Source organism: Diadema antillarum, unplaced genomic scaffold (genome assembly GCF_040938485.1).
Source record: "Diadema antillarum isolate AM-2024a unplaced genomic scaffold, OU_Dant_1.0 seq00001836_RagTag, whole genome shotgun sequence".
Lineage (NCBI taxonomy): Eukaryota > Metazoa > Echinodermata > Echinoidea > Diadematoida > Diadematidae > Diadema > Diadema antillarum.
In genome coordinates, this window is record NW_027272509.1 from 573,657 (window position 1) to 589,962 (window position 16,306).

Sequence of the window (16,306 nt, forward strand, 5' to 3'; positions counted from 1 at the left end):
ATGCGAGCTTGAAAATTTTGACATTTTGCTGTCCAAAAACTGCCGTTTGAAGCTATATTATTTTTTTTTCGCTTTGGAAATTAAAGGGGGGGGGGAATCCCGGTGCGCCCCTCCCCCTGGATCCGCCATTGGTAGTCAAGGGTGTGGGTTTATGTTCATGAGGTGGCGTCGAAGTGACCAAGCGGGGAAAGGATGTCCAAAATCTGCACTTTAGAGCATCCCCTAAACTATTGTGCGTGTTTGTTTGTGTGTGTGTATATGGAAAAGTTAGGAATTAGCCCAGGTCAAGTCTTTTTATTGGCAATGCAAGATATTTTTATATAGACTAGTATGTAAAGCAACACTGCAAAATCAATGATCTAGCTTTGATATAACGAAGGTACAAAGGTGTACATTCTATACATCACATTGCGCAACATTGTAGCGACTCTTCGTTCGGATGTACTGAGTACACTGCGCACATCCTGCTTATAATTATGCAGAATGCCAACCAGGAATCACGCTGAATCACAATGTTATGTCGGGTCCGGGCTTTTTGAACAATGTTTCACACTATATACCTATTTAATTATGGTTAAAAGAAATCATAGAAAAAAATCTTATTTCTCGATCACCCTTTCATTCAAAAGCAGTTTACTAACACTTGAACTACTATTTTGGTAAGTTTTTTTTTTTTTAAACCAGCGGATTGGGAGGGGGGCGCACCCCCCCCCCCTCCGTAGTTACGCCACTGCTTTTGGGTGAAATAATTGGACAGATTTCTTGAATTCTAACAAAAAAGCAAGAAAATCTTTTCATCGCGGGAATTATGATTATGTGGGGTGGGGCAATTGGTGCGCTTGCCTTCCAATATTTTTATGGGGGCAACATTTTTGTTTTCTTTCAAAAGCAAGAAAATCTTACTTCGGGAATTATTAATTATGGGGGGCAAAATTAAAATATGCTTGCCCCTCCAATATTTTTATGGGGGTAACTTTTTGTTTTTCTGTCAAAAAAAAGAAGAAAATCTTCTCGTCTCTGGAATTATGGGGGGGGGGGTGGGCAAAATGATATGCTTCCCCCTCCATTTTTTTCCATTTTTTTTTTTAATGAGGCTAAGGCTCGTTAGTAGTATATACATGTACCCGTTCGCACCCCGTGGAGCAGTGGAGCTGTGGAGCGGTGGAGCTCCACAGCTAATGAATATTAATGAGCTAATGAATAGTAATGATCATGAATATGTATGAATATGTATTTATGTAAATGTACATGCATTATGTATGAGTGTGAGATATAATAGTCTGTGAATGGGAGTGGCAATAGCAATAGTGAATTGTGGAGCAGTGGAGCTCTCTGACCTAGCATATCATATTAGTGAGCTTAAGCCATGAATATGTATGATTATGCATTTATGTTAACATTGTATAAACTATGCGTACGCTGTGGAGCTATGGAGCTGTGGAGTTGTGGAGCGGGAGTGACTCTCTCGCAACATGGCTAGTGTGGAGTGTAAGTTGATGCGAATATAATTATGCAAATATAACAGTAAGGTGCGAAGAAATGAACATTATCAATAATGAATTGTGGAGCTGTGGAGCTTCAAATTGGCCTAACATATGAATATGAAAGAGCTTAAACTATGAATATGTATGATTATGTATTTATGTAAATATGATTTGTTTATGCGTGTGCGGAGGTGTGGATGGTGACTCTTTGCAACCGATGGCATGGCTTGTGTGGAGTGTTTGTTGTGGAGTCGTATGATTTTACACGATGAATATTATGAAAGGGTAAATTATATCAGCATATGCAAAGATTAAATGTATGACACCGATATGTTTACCTTGTGAATGGGCGTGACAGTAACGCGTGTGGGCTTAAGTTTATTTGATACTTGATTGTGGAGCTGTTGAGACTTTCATTTTTTTTTTTTGGCAACGGATTGTATGGCTTACAGTGTGGAGTGTATATTGTGGAGTCGTGGTTTTTTTTTTTTTTGCTACGTTTTTTATGTTTGTTTGTTTGTTTTGTCGCACGATGATACGAAAGGTTGATACGAATATATATGCAAGTGCGTATACCGGTAACGTATGAAGGATTAAGCATCATCTATAGTGAATTGTGGAGTAGTGGAACTCCAAGATGACTAATATATGAATATTGATAAGCTTTATTCATGAATATGTATGAATATGTATTTATGTTAATATATGAATTATGTTTGGGCTAAGGAGCTGTGGAGCCATGGAGCTGTGAGGGGGTCTCTCTTTTTCAATTGATTGTATGGTTGGTGTTGAGTGTATGTTGTGGAGTCGTATGATTTTGCGCGATGATACGAAAGATTGATATGAATAGAACTATGCAAATTCGTATAACAGTAACGTATGTAGGATAAGTCATCACCAATAGCGAATTGTGAAGCAGCGGAGCTCCAACAAGATGACCTAGCATATGAATATTAATGTATGCAAATGAGTATCAATTATGTTTGATTGTAAGATTAAGCACGCTCAGGTGAGACTTGTGGAGCTGTGGAGAGCGAGACTCTTAAAATGATTTCTATGGTTATTGCGAAGTTAGGTTGTAGAGTCGCATGCTTGCACGATAATACATACAGAACATTTCATATCATTACAGATATTCGTGTAAATGTGTAAACACGACGTAGGATCATAAGATAGGCCCATGATCACGTACCCGCTGAGCAGCGGAGTCGTGAAGCAGTGAAGTTCCAAGATAATGCAAAATGTATGAATATTCATGAGTTGAGGGTTAAATGTGGAGTTAATGGTGTGATGGGGTTGTGCGCATTTATATGATGGAAATCTTATGTGACTTTACTTGACGTAATATCATTACGGTGTGAGTACTTGGCATCGAAAGTGAGAATGAATGAGAACAATAATATTCATCTTTTCATCATTTCATCATTTCATCGTTTCATCGTTTCATCATTTCATCGTTTCATCATTTCATCGTTTCATCATTTCATCGTTTCATCATTCCATCGTTTCATCATTCCATCGTTTCATCATTCCATCGTTTCATCATTCCATCGTTTCATCATTCCATCGTTTCATCATTTCATCGTTTCATCATTTCACTGTTTCATCATTCCATCGTTTCATCATTCCATCGTTTCATCATTTCATCATTTCATCGTTTCATCACTCCATCGTGTAATCATTTCGTCGTTTCATCATTTCATTTCGTCATCATGTCCATCGTTTCATCTCATTTGCATTATCTACAAGTGCGAAGTAACAGATTGTAGCGTTTTGTACGATAATTGCGGAGTCTTATGCTTTGCACAATAGTATACGGAAAGGTGATATTGCATTCCAGGCATAATTATGTGTAAATGTGTAAACAAGTTGATCGTAAGGTAATGACCGAGTACCCAATGAGCAATAGAGAGTTCCAAGGTGTTGCATGATGCATGAATGAGTGCTCATTACAGATATGACTAAGATGTGTGAGTTCTCTGTCATGGTCACGGCGTTTTACATAACATGAATGAATCATGCATGGTATGGAAATTTAACCTTATGCGGCACTTTCGGATGGTACGGACATCTATAAGAACTAATAGCATTTAAAACAGAATACGCAAAAAACAAAATCAACATCAAGAAAGTGAAGAATTGGTATAATCTACGTTTCCATATTTTCCGTGTTCATGATACATATTTTACTCTACTACAAGTCGCACCTATCTTGAATAGTTTACAAAAATGTATCTTGTAATATCGTGTAATGTATAGTTGAACTTATTGATGAACAAAAAGATATTTCACTACAGCATTTACATCGCAGTGTTTTCTCTCATGCATAACAAGCTGGTACTTGTATCTTGTACAATTTTCTCTCTCCCTCTCTTGTTGTCTTTCTCTCAAAAAATCGGCAAACCACACGATCATTAACATGTAATCATGTTCCGAGATGTCAGCATATCAGACGTTACACAATGATATTGAAGTTGTAAAGTATCGCGACTATCATGTCGCCGTTTATTTGTTAACTTGTATAAGAATGTGTTGTACAACATTTTAACATGTTTTTTCCGTTTCGATAAAGTTAAGCGTTTTGAATAAACAACAACAATGACAGATAGATTCAAAAGAAGAAGAAGAAGAAGAAAAAGAAGAAGAAGAAGAAAAAGAAGAAGAAGAAGAAAAAGTATGTCCCGAAGACGAAATCGTACTGAATTTTTGGGCAAAATATTAATGGGAGAAAGGAAGTGAGATAGGGAGAGGCGGAAAGAGTAGGATTATAAAGTCCCATTGCGCGTGTACATTGATTGACTGACAGTGTGGGTCACGGGAACAGGAGAAGAGAGACAAGAATCATTGGAGCATGAAGTATAATCAATGCGAAACGGCGAAACGGCGAGTTGACGAATATGAGTACAATTATTCTTGCCTATAGGGATACCACGATTGAATTTTACTCTTCTAATCGTCCATACACGCATACTCTACACAACTACGCAAGGAGAAAAAAAAAATACACATTTTAGTCTTTCGGTATTATATACACCTTAAACGCTTTAATAAAAAAAAAAAGTTAATACAAACAATTTACATATTGAATCGTAGAAATATTGAAATAAAGAATATTGATAAATTAGTAACATATAACGATGTTTGGTAGTGTCAATCGCTTTTTGTCAACAAATACAACCTAGAGAATTGTTAATCAAGAAAATGAACATTTGCTGAATATTACATAATTATGATTATGATGCATATATTCAGCTATATATACAACCATCAAAGCTGTATACTGTACCTAAAGAACCTCCAAGGGAAAAAAATATGCAGCACATAGTCATGAAACGGTAACACGAAAATATTAGTCTGGTTTTGCGCAGCATCAACGAATATTTAAATCGAGACCATGACCATGAACCGACAAACAGATTTCACCTGTTGAGACTCGTCTGCATGAGTCATAACTGTTACGTAAGAACGACCGATTGTGGATTTCCCAAGTCGAATGACATCATTGTTAATTTAGATATCCCTGGCGGGTGGTGAGCAATTAGATATTTTGTGTCATTCGTGGATGATATTCTTTGACAAAAATGTAGTGAAATAACTATGTTCAGTAGTCTTGGTGGTATGGCGATTTTGATTTTGCACGTAAATCTGTGTGATAGAATACAACGATAATTCACCACATCGAATGGAAAACAAACAACAAAAGCGATTGATATTCCACAGCAACACTCCACCACCAAAGGTCTGCCTTTGAATTTAGATATAAACTTAATATTTGCCCACTCCCCATCAAGGGTTTCCAGTTTACACAATAGACAATGAAGTAAGCTGCTGAGTAGGTTGTAAGATCATTTAGGCCCCACCAAGAATATTACTTGCGAAATCTTGTCGAATTCAAGTGAAATAAAAAAAAAAACCAAGAACTTTAAAAAAAAAGAAAAGGGCCAATTTCTTACACACGTGCTCCGTATTAAACACTTGAGAAAATCGAACATAAATTATATGCATATCATGCAACTGCTGTGTACATAAGTTTATGCAACTAATGTGGATATACACTATTGATAACATAGAATTATAAATATCTCTATTGCAAAGCTTAGTATCATTGTCAAACAGCCCTATATTAAATAAAATGAAACCCACGTGTTTTTTTTTTTTTGCGACAAAATTCAAACCACTACCTAATGTTTTGTCAATCCATATTCATGATTTTGTACGTTCATACAATAACGTGCATTGTACCAAGCATCTAAATCTAAATCAAAGGAGACCTCCGAAAGACTTTCTGAGTTTTACATTTGAACAACTATAAATCAGTTATACTGAGTACAGAGTTTCAAAATTTATAGTGACTGGGTTGAGGAATAATAATGTTTTCAAAATTTACAACAAATGGCAATGTACAAAGACGATGACATGACAGCCTCACCATAAGAATGCATGAGTTGGGGCTCAAGGAAGCAGAAGAAAAGAAGAAGGCATGTATAGATTCTACACTGGTGAACTTGTTAAGCGAGCGGTACTGGAATTACACTGCTACATTTCTGAAATATGTAAGGCTCCTATGATATCAACACTGTTCATTGTAATTTCTTGAAGATTTTAAGATTATTGGTTTCTCTGCTCAAAGGCCACAATAAATTACACAAGTCTATACATGGAGCTGTTGATTTATGTACTACATGATGTGAAATTATGAAAATCGTCTGGAATGCACCCAATTCTTACATAAAAAAAAAAAAAAAGTGTTGATGACTATACGCTCATTCCGCGGTGTATGTAATCCAATACTCAGTACTGTGAAAGATTTACATGTACAATCAATAGCAACTAGACCAATAATAAACATATACAGGTAAACAGACATTCTCTAATAACTCGCTTCAACCGTAGATACAAACAAGCCAAAATTATAATCCTTTGAGATGCAAACAATATTTTGCATGAAAATTACAACACTCTTTGCAATATTACATTCATAATGATATCATAACTGAGTGTACGATGAAGGCATCTGTATCATTTTTTTTTTTTCTCGTTAGACTACCGGGAGGAAAACGTAAGAATGGAAAATGATTGTATGCAATGACTGATGATACTGCGTGTTTTTTTACTCAGATATCTAAATACGTCGTGGAGATGTTGTCATCCAAGATTTTACGCTTTGGATAGAAATAAGTGAAGGCATTTCTTGTTTGCGAGTATGTAGAGACACCATTGTTTACAACACGAAATCCTAAATTGGTTCCACCGCCCGACACTCTTGAATGGAGAACCTCTAGGTAAGTGTTTTTGTTGATGTCATTTTGTCTCTTACTGACGCCTTTGCAACTGAATTTGTCTGTTGGGCCAAAACAATAGTACGTCTTGCTACAAAGAGCAACTATTCCGTCACCCTCCCATTCCACTTTGAATAAACCCGGAGTTCGTTTATCATACATAGCATTTTCCACACAGTCATTTCGAGGAAACCAGTTGCCTTTGTCTTCTTCGTATTGCTCTCTCATGCTCGGTTTTATCACATCCTCAAAATCTTTGGAAGAGATGGCGATATACGCAGAATCCGTATCCATTTCACACATCTGAAAATCTGAAGGATCAACATACTTCACGAGGAAATCATAATAAAATTGCAACATTCGAAGTTTTGCCATTTGGTACACGGCGTGTCCAATCTGAACCGGAAGATTCATTTTGATTTTTTGTTTGGCCATGTCCACTTCATAGCAGTCTTTTCCGATAGGATTGAGATCCCGAAACAGAGTGCTATTGACTTGTTTTTGTGCCTTATTTTCATCGCACACATTCACATTGCGATGTTTTTCTTTGTTTGTAATTGTCTTTCCGTACGAAGAGTTTCCGATCAGCTTCATTGTATCAGCAATGATGCTCTTGCATGGATCGCTATCCCCCGCACGACGTGCGTCTGACACAGCTTCCCCAAATGTTTCAAAGCAAGCATTTGGTTTGTATTCTACAAATTGTGAAATGTTGGTAACAATGAGACCGTGTTCAAGGTACCAACGAAGAAGAGGGGTATACAACAAAATGTTCTTCCCGAACATACTTCCAATGAGGCTACGTCGAGGTGTCTGCATAATGCCATGTTTTTCTGCGTAGTTCCGCATTACATCTCCGATATCCTCCCGCGATATGTTTGTATTCTTAAAGATAGGGCACATCTCGGAGTAATAGTCTTTAAACTTGTCTGGCACGTGTATGTCGCATACAACAAACCCAAAGAGGTGTCCTTTCTGTATAGCGGAGAGAAGTTGTGCTTGTGACGCTCCATGGCGAAGCTTGGGTTGGGGAAAATGTTCTGAGAGAAACGCACTGAGCGTAGAGTCGTGCTTGCGCATGTCTCGATATTCACATTCCCAAATGGAAATGTACTCATATCCCATTTGTTGAATGTATTTCTTTTTCTCCTCAGTCTTTTGACGTAATTCTTCCATAGGTTTCCCCAGTCTTTTGTTTAGTGTTTCTCCTTTGGTCAGATGACAAGAATGCCCGTGGAAATAGCACCCATTGAATTCAAAGACCTGATTAGTCTCCGCGCAGAACCCATCCACGGGAAATTGGAGAGGGCCGATTCTTTTTTCGGAGTGATTGCCATTGTGTCGGATTTTAATGTCTCTTCTAAAACTTTCATACTGGAGCCATTCTTGCGCAATAGGATGTCTGCTCTCCGGTTTGAAATTGTTTTCCGCTCTTCGTCTCACATAGTGTCCAGTAGGCATGTCCTGCATGATTGCCCATAGATATAGAGCGTTCGCGTCAAAGCCAACCACTTTCTGACACATTTTACCTCCTCGAATCTTCGTCACGTTCTTTTCATGATGGCGATGAAAAATAATCGATGGACCCCCGACTAAATTTTCGCGAAAAGTGTAGAATAGGTCTTTATCCTTCTCCGAGAACAAACCGAAATGTGCGTCGGGACTACATTTCATCAGATATTTCATGGTAAGTCCCGGAACGGAAATCCCGTCCTTAAATAAATCAATTCCTCTATGCTCGTAGAAAGCACGCATCTTTTCTACAGCCTCAATGAATGGGGTAACATCGCGATTGTTATACCAGACAAGGTAGTCACGGAAAGTGGACATCTGGTTGTCTTTCCACTCACGCTGACATTGCTTGTATTGTTCAGGGGTCAATGCAGTGCGATGAAGGGTGTCATTAAATGCATCAATGGGTGGAAGTTGTGGTTCATTCAACTTAGCGAGAGAGTCTACCCATTCGTACGGAAAATACCCCTTTGTTTCCTTGCATCCATAGGCCTTCATGAATGAAGCTAAAGAGAATCCTGGGGCAAGAAAGTTCAAAATGTCGACGAATTGTAGGTGCTGAGTTTTGATAGCCATGTGGTTGTGGTTTCTCTTTACTAGGTAGTTGATAGGATCCATTTTGAGAAGGGTTGGGTATAGAAACTCCTTAATGACATTAATGTCGTATTTACCCGAGTTAAATCCGACAACTGGCAACTCTTGTAAATAATTTAAGACTTTTTGTCGCAGTCTCGTTAAGTATTTGGGTACAGGAGATATTTCCCCATCTGTCAAGAATCTACTTCGTATCTCCTCAGTTTTGTCGTCAATCTTGTCCAGGACGTCTTGATAAAGTGGTTCCAGAAGTTGAAAAGATCGTTGGCTGACTTCTAGTAAGTACGCCACCATAGTGTCGATTAATGTCTGGGGATTTCCATCCGACACCATGCAATAAGCCTCGTTGTAACCTGGTACATTTGAGTTCACGCTAACACTCAAAGGTATGTGTCGAGATGTATATTGTAGGTTGCCATTAGATTTGCATTCACTTTCATCACATTTTTCAAGATAGCTCTCTATGTCAAATGTAGCAAAATATGGGAAAAATCTCCTACTTTCCTCAACGAAAATCCCCTCAGCCTCCAGTTCCTCCCATATTGTGGCTGAGTTGTGAAATGTTGCAAGCCCCTTAGGAAAAACGTGTTTGGTGGCTGTTGCGCTGCAGAGTTTTTCATGTCGGTGAAGCGATTTTCGAGATTTCCACAATTTGTTGCATTGTCTACATTTATAGTTACGGCAATACCTCTCGATGTCAATGATATAACTGAAGTGACTGTCGTGAAGATTAACGTACAGTGTCTCGGCAAACTTATCCAGACCTCGACGAATGAGTGTAGCAGCCACTGTCTGTTCACTGTTGAATAGATCTTTTTCAGTTTCAGTCGAACTAACAGTAGCGGTACAAACATCGTTGACTTCCTTTCCACAATCTCCACCTATTGATTCGTCACCTACAGGCACTAACTGATAAACAATTATATTGATTTGAAAGAATTCTTCGATGTCACGTAGTTCGCTGAGTTTAACACCTGGGAATTTGTTAATATCTTCATTTGGTTTGTAGCTCTGTAGCAATTCTTTTGTTGTTGTTTCTAGACATTTTGAACTGTTACCACGAAGAAGGGCGATACATCGAAAGAGGCACAAATTGTCGTCGTACGTTTTACCAGTCTTTCGGTTCTTGACCAATGAAACGATCGCTTTGTTATCTAGCACGTACAGTGGGAGCTCCATTCCCCTACCGATGGGATGATCAATGAGGGAAAATACGTAGAATGTGACGTTCGTGATATGTTGAACCACCCATTTGGAATCTGGGCGCAGGGACCTGGCATATTCAAGAACATCTTCATGAATGAATGTGTTAATGAAACCTTCAAACGAAGCGTGATTTGTGATAACGTATGGTTCGTTGAAAATCTTCGTGTTTCTACTCGCGTAATAGTACCTACACTCTTTCGTTTCGTTGTTAAACAAAACAAATCCATACGAAGCGTTAATTTTAAAGGCAGTGGACTGCAGTTCAAACACTTTTCGAGCCTTTTCTTTCAAGATGGTGTTGTCGAGTGATTGGAGGTGAAAATTGTACCATCTATGTACTCGTCCTTGTGATTGCCTGTCCTTGATATTGTACCAGTGTTCTTTGTACATTCTGGCGACGCATCCCTCTGGGTCCACGTGCGGGGGTAGCTTGATATCCATACTGAAGTCAGACTGTTGGTCAGACTGAGGGCACCGTGCTAGAAACAAACAAACAAACAATGGTCTTAATTCGTGCCTGAGAGACTGTAGAGTCGGTGATTATATCGACATTTATCATTATAGCATTCAAATGAAAACTACTTACAATCAATTATGATCTAATTACCAAAAAAAAAAAATGCGCATTTATTATTCATTCATTTTATTTCATTTCATTTCCGACGAAAGTATACAATATGACAATTGCATATTACGAAATAAAGTACAACGTGACTTTTACATATCAGAATGAGATTTAAATGCACGTCATTTGTTTACAATGAGACAATACACATACTAGACGAAGAAATGCATGGACAAAAATGTAACTGAATAGATCATAACAAAGAAAGAGTCGGAAATGGAGGTGACTGCTAAAAAGATGTTCCCTCCAATTTAGGTTATCTATTCACTTGTTAAACAGGATGAGGGAGAGAGAGAGAGAGTTCTCTAGAGTGCATCATTAACGGAGATGAAGGTAATTTCGTTGATAAACACTAAATCTTTACTGAAACCTTAATTATGAGATAATGAAGAATTGATTCAACAGCAGAAAATTCAAACAAGAATACTTACGTTTCTTTCGCCTTGTTGACTGATTCTCTCGTGGAGACTTCCGCTTACACGTTGGTGTTGACGAAGATTGTTTCCCATGACTTTTAATGTGTTTCACAAATTTTCTGCATTCATTGTATACTCGTCCGCAAGTGTGACAGAGATAAGTTTCTTTTGGATAATGAGTTTTCTTATGATCTTCAAGATCTCTGATATCGGTAAAATGAGCATTACATTCTGAACAAACCAATCGTTGACTTTCCTCATCCGAATGACATTTGGAAAGATGTTGTGTCTTCTCATGTCGTCTTAAACTATCGAGTCGACCAAACGCCTTCCCACACGTATTGCAAACATACAAAACTCGCTGATCCTGATGAAATGTGCGATGATGACGGGTTAAGTTTCTCCTCACTGAAAACTCTGCATTACACGTCAGACAACTGTATTTCCTAGCTCCGGCCGTCGTTTTATCCTCCTGTCCTCGGACATTTTGATGATGGTGTCGGGATTTCTCATGGCGCTTCAAGCTATCGGTTCGTTTGAAAGTCTGACCACACACCTTACATGCGTGCAATACTTGCTGATCCTGATGATGTATGCGATGATGACGCCTAAGATTTCTCCTAGCTGAAAACTTTGCACAGCACAGCTCACAAGTATATTTTATCGAACTTTCCATCTTAACTTCAAAAGATAGTATGCATGGGTAGGCCTAACTTGAGAGCCTGGAGAGTCTCGCTAAGACGAGAGACGAGAGATGGTTTATTGTGTACGCCGTAAAAGATTAGCACCTGACTGAGCTCGAAGTCCAATTTGCGCTCATTTAAATCACCCGCCAATTATGCTTAAATTAACAATGACGTCATTGGACCAGGGCATTTCGCCATTGTCCACTTTTATTACGCAAGAGTTATGACTCATAGAGACAAGTCTCGAAAGGTGAAATCTGTCGGTTCACAGTCACGGCCTCGCTTCTGATATTCGATGCTGATGCGCAAAACCAAACTAGTATATCTGTATATATTATGTTTCGCCGTTTCATGACTCCCATTCGTGTCCGTATCATCGTGTTAACGAACACTTCCTATTTTGTGTATAGTCATTTGTTCATGTATAATAATTTGATTTGAGTTATGTATGATATAATTCTAAAATGAGAATTGCTTTTACTGTTCTTTTATTTCTATGCAATATTACAGATTATCATTGGGATATTTCAAAATACGTAAGTACGTCCATTGTAATTTATATCGTGCTATATAGACGTGGAAACAGAGGGGATATTGTTAGCTTTAAAAAAAAGATACGAAAAGGTGATTCCATTGTAAAAGAAGACTGTGTTAAACCTCATTTCGATTGAACACAATGCACTATACTTCATTTGCCATTGTGTACACTGAAAGTCCTTGACGGAAAGTGGGCAAATGTTGTGAGTTTATATTTAAACTTGAACGAGTATACAATGTACCTTAAATTTTTGGATGTTTCTGTAGCATATCAATCGCTTTTGTCGTTTGTTTTCCATTCGATGTGATGAAATATCGTTTTATTACACAACACTAGATTACGTGCAAAATCGCAGTCTCAGCAGCGAAAAAAACAACAACAACAACAGAACGGCGTCGTACTGACTCGAATCAACCTCTCCTTTAGGAACGCCAGCTAGATCGTGAAGTTTTGCGGCTTCATGAAGTAAACCCTTTGTGGGTGGTCTGTTAGTTCGAGACCAGGTTCGATATTTTCGATCATTATTAACGTAATAGCGCGAGATGACAATTGCGCTTGCAAAACAGGTTTTTTCTTCTTTGCTGGAGGGAACGGTGATGATGGAAGTTTTTCTTATGGATGCCTCGTCATCAGGCAAGCCATCCATTTTTCGCGTATATCCACCAGTGGGGTTTTGCACATGGTGAAATCTGATAGTAAAACCAGGTTTGAGGAAAAAGTTCTGGTTACTATTGAGAACTCGTTCTATCCGTTCTAATATAAGCGCGATGTCAAAGTGCCTGACCACTGCCCAGGGAAAAGCGATCGGAATATTCAATTGGTCCGAGACTAGCACCAGTCGCACATAGTCTCTTTCATTCGTATCGTGAAGAAGGAGCGTTCGTAGCTCCTCGAGAGATGATCTAATATAGTCAAGAACATGTCTAATTGAAGAATGATCGGGTATATCTCCGACAAAGTCGTACCAGACTTCTCGTACGCCGAAGCGTTTATTAATTCGTGAATCTATGAATTTCCATTGAGGTGAGGCTGTTTTTGTAGTCTCATTGCTCTGGCTTGAACAATCGCTCTCCGATTCATTTATGTCTGACGAAGAAGTCAGTGGGGGGCGAGACTGATTGTGGGGTGGGTCTAAATGCTTTGTTTTTTTCTTTCTCTTGCCTCCGTGCTGTTTCGTCTCAGAGGGAAGATCAGAATTTTGTCTATTTCCTCCACTTTGTACATGACCACATGGAGTATGATGACAGTTGTTATCAGAGTAGTCAAAATCATCGAGATCTTCGTCATCGTTATCATGATATCGGGTAAGGGGAGGAGGGGCATGTTCTGGTACGTAATTTCCGGGGGTACCATGAAAATGTGAAGGGCCAGGAATATCATAAATGTTATTGTCTTCTCCTTTTTTCCGTCTTGACCTTTGTCGGAGACTCAGTTTCGATCTTTTGAATTGGGAACCGCTTCCGATGTCCATTCTACGCTTCATTCCTCTTTGTTGTTTTGGAGAAGAGAGAAATATTTTTTCTTTTACAATTGGACATTCCGATCGTTTTTTGTTTCCTTTCAATGAATCAGACACACGTCTTGCTTCCTTTCCCTTTGACTTTCTTCTTTCAGCAATTAATTCGGATTTTTTCTTTTTCAAACCACCACCTTTCCCTCTATTAGAGCGGGGTTTTTCCCGCTTTCTAACTCGTGACTGTTGTGGATTAGGATCAACAAAGTCATCATCATCAGACCAATTGCAAACGGAACTAACAGGAACATTTTTTGAAAGTAATATTGGTTTCGACGAAACTGCTGAAGCGGCAATAACTTCACTTGTAGAGGCGTTTTTACAAATACCCACATCTCTATCTGAACTAGGAAAAGAAACATCGCATTCACTTACCTCATTTTGATCTGCCGGATGAACGCTACGAGCACGACGGACTAAATCAACTGTTCTGTTCACAATCCTTTGAATTTGAGAAGACGTGAGGTCGTACAAGTTTGAAATCGTGTTGGTTAGATTGTTTCTAAGAGTAGAACTGCGTTGTGAAGGATGGTTTTCATCCATTTTACGGCTTAAAGTGAGTAACAAGTTAACTCTAAAAAAATGCAAACTTGACAAGTATTCAAACGCTAAATACAGTCATAATGGTTTCAGTCACCCCTCTTGGCGTCTAGATTCTGTATAAACGTAAAGTTACAGAGCAATGACCACACGATATAGCTCGTGTATAAAATAGGAAGAAATGTGGAGAACTGGGTTTTGCTCAGGCCTTTTTATCTAACTCTCGCTCCATTTTCCCGTCACTTGTCAAAAGATTTTACTTTCAAGCTGAGACATGTAAGTCATCGGGAAGGACCGATCAATAAATAAGGGATTATTTTCTCAAGTGGAGGACAAACAATTCTGTACTTGCGCATAGGTCCCGCATAGGAAGTTCCATCCATTGTTCTTACGTAGACCTACTTGGAAGAATTCTTTTGAGTAAGGATTAACTTTGAATCGTTCGACGTTAATGGACTGTGGACAAAGGTGTTTTTCAGTCCGGAGTTCTCTTAATGGAGAGACAATATACTTGCACTTGAGTCCCCGAATAACAGTCATCGTTCTTTACTATTGTACCTAACAAACTTTCTTTACAGGACGTATTAACAAATTTTTTGTACTGCGTTAATGGACAGGGGACAAAAGTGTTTTTCAGTCCGGAATTCTCTTAATGGAGAGACAATAAACTTGTTCTTGAGTCCCCAAATAATAGTCATCGTTCTTTACTATTACACCTCGCAAACTTTCTTTACAGTGCGCATTAACCGATATTTGTACTGCGTTAATGGACTGGGGACTTGGACTGAAAAACACCTCATCTCTTCATCATGCATACTCACTCACTTCCCCCCTCCTCTTCTCTCACTAGCATGCAATTCAGTACATTTTGATCTTGGAGGCAAACAAATACCCATCCAAACACATATGCTCACTCATAGTTATCCAATCAATGTCTCATAGTTATTTTTCAACGAAATATCTATAAGGAAAAAACGTAATAAGGACGGTAAAATGAAACAAGTTCTCTATATGATGTATTTTTTATTATTATTCCTCATTCTCCTTTGACATTGACATTAAAAAAAAGAACGTAATAAGGACGGTAAAATGAAACAAGTTCTCTATATGATGTATTTTTTATTATTATTCCTCATTCTCCTTTGACATTGACATTAAAAAAAAGAATAAAATAAAATAAATTGTTTTTTTTTTTTCAAATCAGTTAAGTCCACATAATTTCTCCATCGGTCTCCTGAATCTCGGCCTTTATTTTCTGTATTTATCTTGATTTAAAATAATCTTTCTTGTATAGCCTTCCTTTTTTTCTCCCATCGTTCAGCCGATCCACTTCACCCTCTCACATGTTGCCCTTGAATGGCGTCGTTGATGTTCTTAATCACCGATGTAAAAGCTCTGAATTCCTCCATGGTGAGCGTGATTCCCTTCTTGGTAGGTAGTTCTTCGTGGTTTTTCTCAAAGTACTCACGAATGTCAATGTAAGTCTTGCTGCGGAACGTCTTGGCCACGATGTACTTCAGGCGGTCCGGTTTCACGCTGATGGACACTTTGCAAATAATTTTTGAATCATCCTCATCTTTCGTTCCCGGAGTATGGCTCGTAGGTTCGGGGTTCCCCGTGGTCTTCTTTCCTTGCACGTTTCCACCTCCTCTCATTCTTTTACGTGAAAGATCAACACGATGTTCACCTTCTTCCATGTTTTTCCGCTTAGACGACTGGGGAAAACATGTTCCCTCCTCCATATATAGACGGTCTGGAGAATAGTCCACGGTGCAATCACTCCCGACTTCCCCCTGAATACTGCTCATGTCTTGCGAGCCTTCAGGCGATGGGGCTGATGGCGTGTTATACACGTAGTTGTAATAACTCTGCTTCATTTTTCTCTCGTTCTTGTAGGACTGTTTCGTCTGGTT